The sequence below is a fragment of the Electrona antarctica genome (assembly GCF_951216825.1).
Source record: "Electrona antarctica genome assembly, chromosome: 3".
Classification (NCBI taxonomy): Eukaryota; Metazoa; Chordata; class Actinopteri; order Myctophiformes; family Myctophidae; genus Electrona; species Electrona antarctica.
In genome coordinates, this window is record NC_136808.1 from 25525380 (window position 1) to 25532643 (window position 7264).

Here is a 7264-nt window from a genome sequence, read left to right on the forward strand (position 1 = left end):
TGTTGAGCAATTTTCATAATTGGCATAATATGTGACCATACCATTAACAACCTATAGAAGGCAAAACAAAATATCAAAATTTCATCATGATTTATGTAGCATGTGACGAGTCATACTAGGGGCTTTCCATGATGCTGAATCCATTCCAAGCATTAGTTTTGCAACAAAAAAAAACACTCCTTGGGATAAAAACGGCCACAGCCACTTTTGCGCCCAAATGTGCTGACATCATCGGCTATGTCCGTTTTTAGCCCAAGGAGTGTTTTTGTGCACAGCTAATGCTTAGAATGTATTCAGCATCATGAAAACCCTCTAGTTTGACACGTCACATGTTTAACTTAAACCATGATGAAATCAGTTTCTACATGCTGGGGACCCATACTCAACATTTCTAACATAAAACGTTGGTGTACTCAACATGCCCGGGTTCACATTCTGGCAAGTGGACTATGATGCCAGATCAAATGTGACCAGATTTGACTGAGAGCCTGCCATCGTGCAACCTCCAGCTTTTTGCCAGAGGAGAAAAACTGAATTTATTTATATTTGATCCTAAATGAGTTAATAGCACATGCAGGCAGACTCTTCACATTCTAGAGCATGTCTGAAATAAATATCAGAGCTGACATCGACATGTAAATATGAAATAATGTAGCTAGGTGTAATGTTAGAGTCCACAGAAGTGAACCTTTCAAGCCCGTTTTCTCAATTCGCTGTTTTCTGCAAGACATTACTCTATAAGCCATATCTCCAAAACTGGTGGGTCAAACTGAACAACCAATATGTCAATTTGAAGCTATATGATTCAAACGAAAATTTAAAAAAAAATCCAATGGCAGTCCCTCAGTCAAATTTGGCCACAAATGTCTCTCATTAGTAATTATATCTATCACATTACTGTTGAGGGTGAAATAGATTTTCATTTAAATTGCAGTGGATTCTCCGGCTCCCTCGTGTGTAGAGGGAGTATATATACCGAGGCTCCTGCTTCCGACGCCCAAGAACGGAGAGCAACTCCAAGCTGAAGTCAACAAAGAGACAGAGATCAGAGTCAAAGCACAAGTCACTTGTGCTAAGTGCCTGTAAGACTAACGGGCCAACAACCTGTTGTGTTATTGACAAAAGTGTTTCCCGTTTAACCCATGCAGGGACGGGAACGCATTTGTGTAGCTCTTGCGTTTAACCACCACCGTGTTAAACTTTAGCTGTGAAAAATAGCAGATCTACAAGCTCATAGCGCAGCACCAAGTGCCGCGCTACGAGCTTGTAGATCTGCGATTTTTGAAAAATCGTGGAAATGTGGCGCAAATCTTTGAATATTCTTTCACAGGAGGGGGGGGGGGTGTCCGGGGCCAGGGCCAATTACATATAATTCTGGGGGTCCTTGACATGAAATAGTTTGAGAACCACTGATATAGAAACATTGTTTTTTTCTGAAAACTGTCATGATTTAGAAGACATTTGTAGAATCTGGTTTCATGTCTAAATGGGTTTAAGCATTATGCAAGATGAAATGTGTTAATTTGTTTTATGCAGAATCCATGATCTGTTCTTCAGTGGACCGCTGAATGTCACTAAGAGCACTACTGTACCACCAAGAAAGAAAACAGACGAGTTTGTTCTACGATGGACTCCTGTTCCTGATGACCTGGGACAACACTTCCCCATTTGCTTTTTTGTTGAGGCACGGTTTTTGTAAGCCAGGCCTCACATTCATTCCTCAGAGCAAATGTTTTTAACTCAAATCTTTACAACATATTTTCAGATGGGGGTCCGCGGCCAAATACAGATAATTCTGGGAGTCCTTGACATAGAAACACAGGTTTTTCAGAAAACTGTTTTTTTAACTGTTTTTTTGGTAAATGGTAAATGGTAAATGGTGCATTTATATAGCGCCTTTATCCAAGGCGCTTTACATAGATTGTGCATTACATTCACCCATTCACACACACACACACTGATGGCGGCGGAAACCATGCAAGGCACCAACCAGCACATCAGGAGCAATTAGGGGTTCAGTATCTTGCTCATAAGGACACTTCGACACTAACTCTGGGGGAGCCCGGGTTCGAGAATCAGCCTCAGGTCTAAATGGGTTAATATAATATGGATTCTCCAGGAGGGATTGAGGTTGGTAGATCATTGCTGTTACCCAATACACAAATGCCCATGTTTTTTCAAGATTAATAAAATCTTATGCAATGCCCTTGCCCAGAAAGTCATCGCTCCCCTTTTTACAGAAATATTAATGATTGACAATTTGAGAGTTTGGGACAAAAAAATGTATAGTCCATCCACTAGCCTATAGACCAAGTGGTGCAACGTAATACATTATTTATCATCAATTATCATATTTAATGCCCTAACTTCCTCACAGAACGTATTCTAAAACCCCCCACTTTTTCAAGATAAACCTTTTTACTTTTTACTTAATCAGACAATTAATGCATTTTCAGGCCGGAATACTAATATGTATCAAGGGCCATTCACGATAGAGAACTCGCACAGGATACAGATTACACAAGTGGTTATTGATAGTCTGCATGAAATTGGCAGCCCACCTCAAAATGTATTGGTGAGACACCTAGTTACGGAACAAACACCATACTATCAGAATTTTGTGATTTAACCAATATAACGAAAACCTTTTTGTTTTAACAAAGAAAAGTATAGCCTACAAAGCAGCCACATTTTTACATCAGTGATAATGCAGTCTTTAGGTGCATGCGGTCCTGCAGACCAGCCAGGGCAGCAAGCTTGAGAGGACACCACATTATGTCTGGCTAAAAGTAGCCTAGGCTACATGTATTGCAATTAACGTCTCCGAACTCAGCTACAGCCTGAGCCTAGTCAGTGAAATGACACTAATGACAATAATTGGGGCAATAATTGGTTGGTAGTGCTGTCGCTTCACAGCTAGAAGGTCCTGGGTTCGATTCCCGCTCGGGACGCTGTGGGCGCTGGCGGCGTGTCTCCTCCTCCGCGTCATCGGTGCCCATACCCGAGGCGGGGTTGGCGAAAGGGCCTTTCTGTGTGGAGTTTGCATGTTCTCCCCGTGTCCCCTACGGTAGGTGCCCTCACAAAAAACATGCAGTAATCCTGGTCTCTAAACTGCCTCCCCCTGGCCAGCCAGGGCGCCTGATGGAGGGGAAAGGAACTGGTTGGAATAACGTGTTCCTTCCACGTGCTAAGTCCAACCAGGGAAACTCCCCCCTGTCAGGTGTAAAAGGAGCAACATGGACACTCAGGCATGAAGGAAGCATGAGTTCAAGTCCGTTGCTCTCCCCATGTCCCCCATATATGGGACTAGGCTGGTGCAGGTGTAGAGCCCTGCAGGATCACATCAGATAATTGACACAGGGGTGAAAAATGGGTTACAAAATCGTGGGATAAAAAAATATATTTAAAAAATAGAAATTACACTAATTGAAGATGACGGTTGTTTGTCAAAATTGTCACTCATTTCAGGGATAAGAATGTCGATGTGTATCAATCTGAGATGAGGTGTGTTGGTGTGCAGGTGGTACAGGGAGGAGGTGAGTCTTTGTTGCTGACACAACCACAATTTTAAAGACACCATACAGTAGCAACAACAACCTAAATGTAGAACATTTATTTGAATTTGAAGTGAATATCTACATTCATTATAATCAGAGGTGTCACTGTTGAGGGTCGTTAAAGGCTACTGGGCTGTAAGTAGGCCCAGAGCCTTAGATATAGACAGAGTTACGCAAACTGCGTTCACTCAATGGGGCCAGTCCAAGTCCTCTTCTACATAGACTTCTATTGAAAATGGGGACTCGCGACTGGGACAAGTCCTGGACCGGAAGTAGGCAGAAATGCATTGGACTCAGGCAACAGCCCAGATTTAATGATCTTAAATCCCTTTATTTTAGATTGTTTTGTAGTAATAGTACAACATAAACATTAAAGAGACTTTAGTTGTTACTGTACAATACAAAAACAGTTCGTATATGCACACATGCCTAAAATAGCTCTTATTTGCGCCATGCACCCTCGTTGAAAACAATGTATTTCCAACTCCAGCTTGTCTCAGTTCAGGCTGCATGAACAGCGATCAAGCGCTCGGTTTCTGCCCCCTCTATATCGTAACTCTTCTATTAGATGGCTCTGGAGCCATAGGGTGCGTTCGGAAATGTGCACCGGGAATGTGGTCAGTTTGTTGAGTGTGGTGGGCGGTGACGTCACAGAGTGTGTTCAGTGTGCCTTATTTACGAACGACCACAGCTGTGACGCATTCACACCGACACCGGACAACCCCAGCTTCAGGGTAGGGTCGCTCAGTGCGGGCACTCGGCACACCCGGTGCGCAGCGCACTGGATTTTCGAACGACAACGCACCGAGTGTACTAAATAAACGAACGACAAGAGAGTCCTGACATTGAGGGGGCAGAAAACAGCCTGGTCACATGGTTCATGTACTCTTGCGAGCCCATCCAATGCATTCCGTAAACTTCTGGTGTCCCTATTCGCCAATAGAAGTCTATAGATGTAGAAGTCTCCAGGAAGGCCCCATGAAGTGAACAGAGTTGTCGTAACTCTGTCTTGCTCTGTATAGACCCACAAAAGAACGAACGCCTCTGACCTTTTTTGAGTCCACATATATGAGTCCACATATTCTATTATTATATCAATTATTTTAAGCTGAGAATTAAGCCATCCAGGATGCTGGCAGTGGTGAATCATGACAACTAAACCTTTGATTCTGGATGGCTTGATTCTAGGCTTAAAATAATTGATATAAATATTTTTGTAAATCTCTATGGGGAAAAATGAATGGCCTATTTTTGAATGGCAACATAAATATGCAACTATATGCTCTATGAGCAAGATTGAACACATAATATAGGCTACATGATATCTCCCATTAAAATTATTATGAGGACACACATTCCTAATGCTGAGTCACATGCATTCACTCAAACTACTACTATTATTATTATTATTATTATTATTATTATTATTATTATTATTATTATTATTATTATTATTATTATTATTGTTATTATTATTATTATTATTATTATTGTTATTATTATTATTATTATTATTATTACAATTATTATTATTATATTTAGACTACTGTAGCCTACATTTGGCATTCAAACTATTTGTAGACATACAGGTTTTACTAAAATAATAATTTTCCTCCCAAAACCTCTTATTTCAGTGAAAGCCAATGTGATTTGTAACGCAACAGCCATGACAGTAGAGGTGGAAAAATCCTCGTTCAAGGGACACTTGGGTCATCTACGACTAAATGATGCAAGCAACGTAGCCTGCCTCGTGGACAGCACTGGAAACAGCACTCACATCACCGCAGTAGTCCCCCTCAGTGGCTGCGGCACTCAGCTTGAGGTACAGTAGTCCCCCTCAGTGGCTGTGGCACTCAGCTTGAGGTACAGTAGTCCCCCTCAGTGGCTGCGGCACTCAGCTTGAGGTACAGTAGTCCCCCTCAGTGGCTGCGGCACTCAGCTTGAGGTACAGTAGTCCCCCTCAGTGGCTGTGGCACTCAGCTTGAGGTACAGTAGTCCCCCTCAGTGGCTGCGGCACTCAGCTTGAGGTACAGTAGTCCCCCTCAGTGGCTGTGGCACTCAGCTTGAGGTACAGTAGTCCCCCTCAGTGGCTGCGGCACTCAGCTTGAGGTACAGTAGTCCCCCTCAGTGGCTGCGGCACTCAGCTTGAGGTACAGTAGTCCCCCTCAGTGGCTGTGGCACTCAGCTTGAGGTACAGTAGTCCTCCTCAGTGGCTGTGGCACTCAGCTTGAGGTACAGTAGTCCCCCTCAGTGGCTGTGGCACTCAGCTTGAGGTACAGTAGTCCCCTCAGAAGCACTGCTCTAGATTAAGAACATCTAGAACATCTAGATCTAGAACAGTGCAGGTTTTCAACCAATTTCATATCAAGGCACGTTATTTATTTTGCATTTGAGCCACAGACAACCATTTGATCAGATTTAGCCTCGCAGACCCAAAACTAAAGAATATTTTGTCGTCGTTGGATAAGATTTTGTGGTATATAGCGTATAGGAGAGATATGGCAATATATGGAATGATTTTACATGCTCTAATTAAGTAGCCTAATGCAGGTGTTTAACAATAATTTAACTCTGACGGGTTTATGTGGTTTCATTTTAGTTACACTGTCAAGAGTTAAATATCTAATAAGGATCCATTTGGTTACCAACTCTCCATCATTCAGCTCTAGAACAATACTACACACAACTCTCTATAGTAACTAGAGAGCTGTCTGTCTGTCTGTCTGTCTGTCTGTCTGTCTGTCTGTCTGTCTGTCTGTCTGTCTGTCTGTCTGTCTGTCTGTCTGTCTGTCTGTCTGTCTGTCTGTCTGTCTGTCATAAATAACTATTGCAAATTAAATATGACCAATAAATAAACAGACTGCACTGTTCAATGTCTACTATACTTTACAGTCCATTAACTTGATGTTAGATAGCCAGCCTGCTACCGGTTAGATTAAGTCTTTACATTTCCATGCAGGAGGATGACGACAACCTCATATTCAAAAACTGTATCACCAACGTCGACGATGCCAAAGCCCTGATCACTCACAAGCACCTGCTGGAGGTGGATTTATACTGCAAGTACCCCAAGACTGGCAACGTGACCTTCGCGAGCTTCACCGCACACCGGAGCAACCTCACCGTCCAGGAGAAAGGCTTCGGCACCTTCACCTACCAGTTTGAGTTCTTCCACAGCCAGAGTTTCGCCTCCATGATGGACCCCAGCTCCTACCCGCTGGAGTACGACGTGGGGGACACCATCTACATGGAGATAGAGGCCACGTCTTTGGTCAACAACACCGAGCTGTTTGTGGAGTCCTGCAGGGCCGCGCCGTACGATAACCCCAGCTACCCCAATACCTACTCCATCATAGAACATGGGTGAGTGGAAAATAATACTTACTTATGGATGGTCAATTTAGTATAGCACAATACAGGTTATTGTGGTATTAATAGTGTCAGGCCCATTTGATATAGTCACATTAGCAGATGATAATTCATTCACTGACTGCTTTAACCAATTCTCTCACAGTATACACAGCATTCTTTTTTCATGGCGCTGCCACCCGAAACCCTGTCACTCCCATTTCAGGTTGTTTAGAACCATCTGTATGTTCACAAATTCACTGTACACATTCAAATGTAAATTATACATTAACCAAGTCAACCTGTCCTCTCTCTTTCCTCTTTATTTCTAAAAAATGCCAATATACCTCATGGCCACA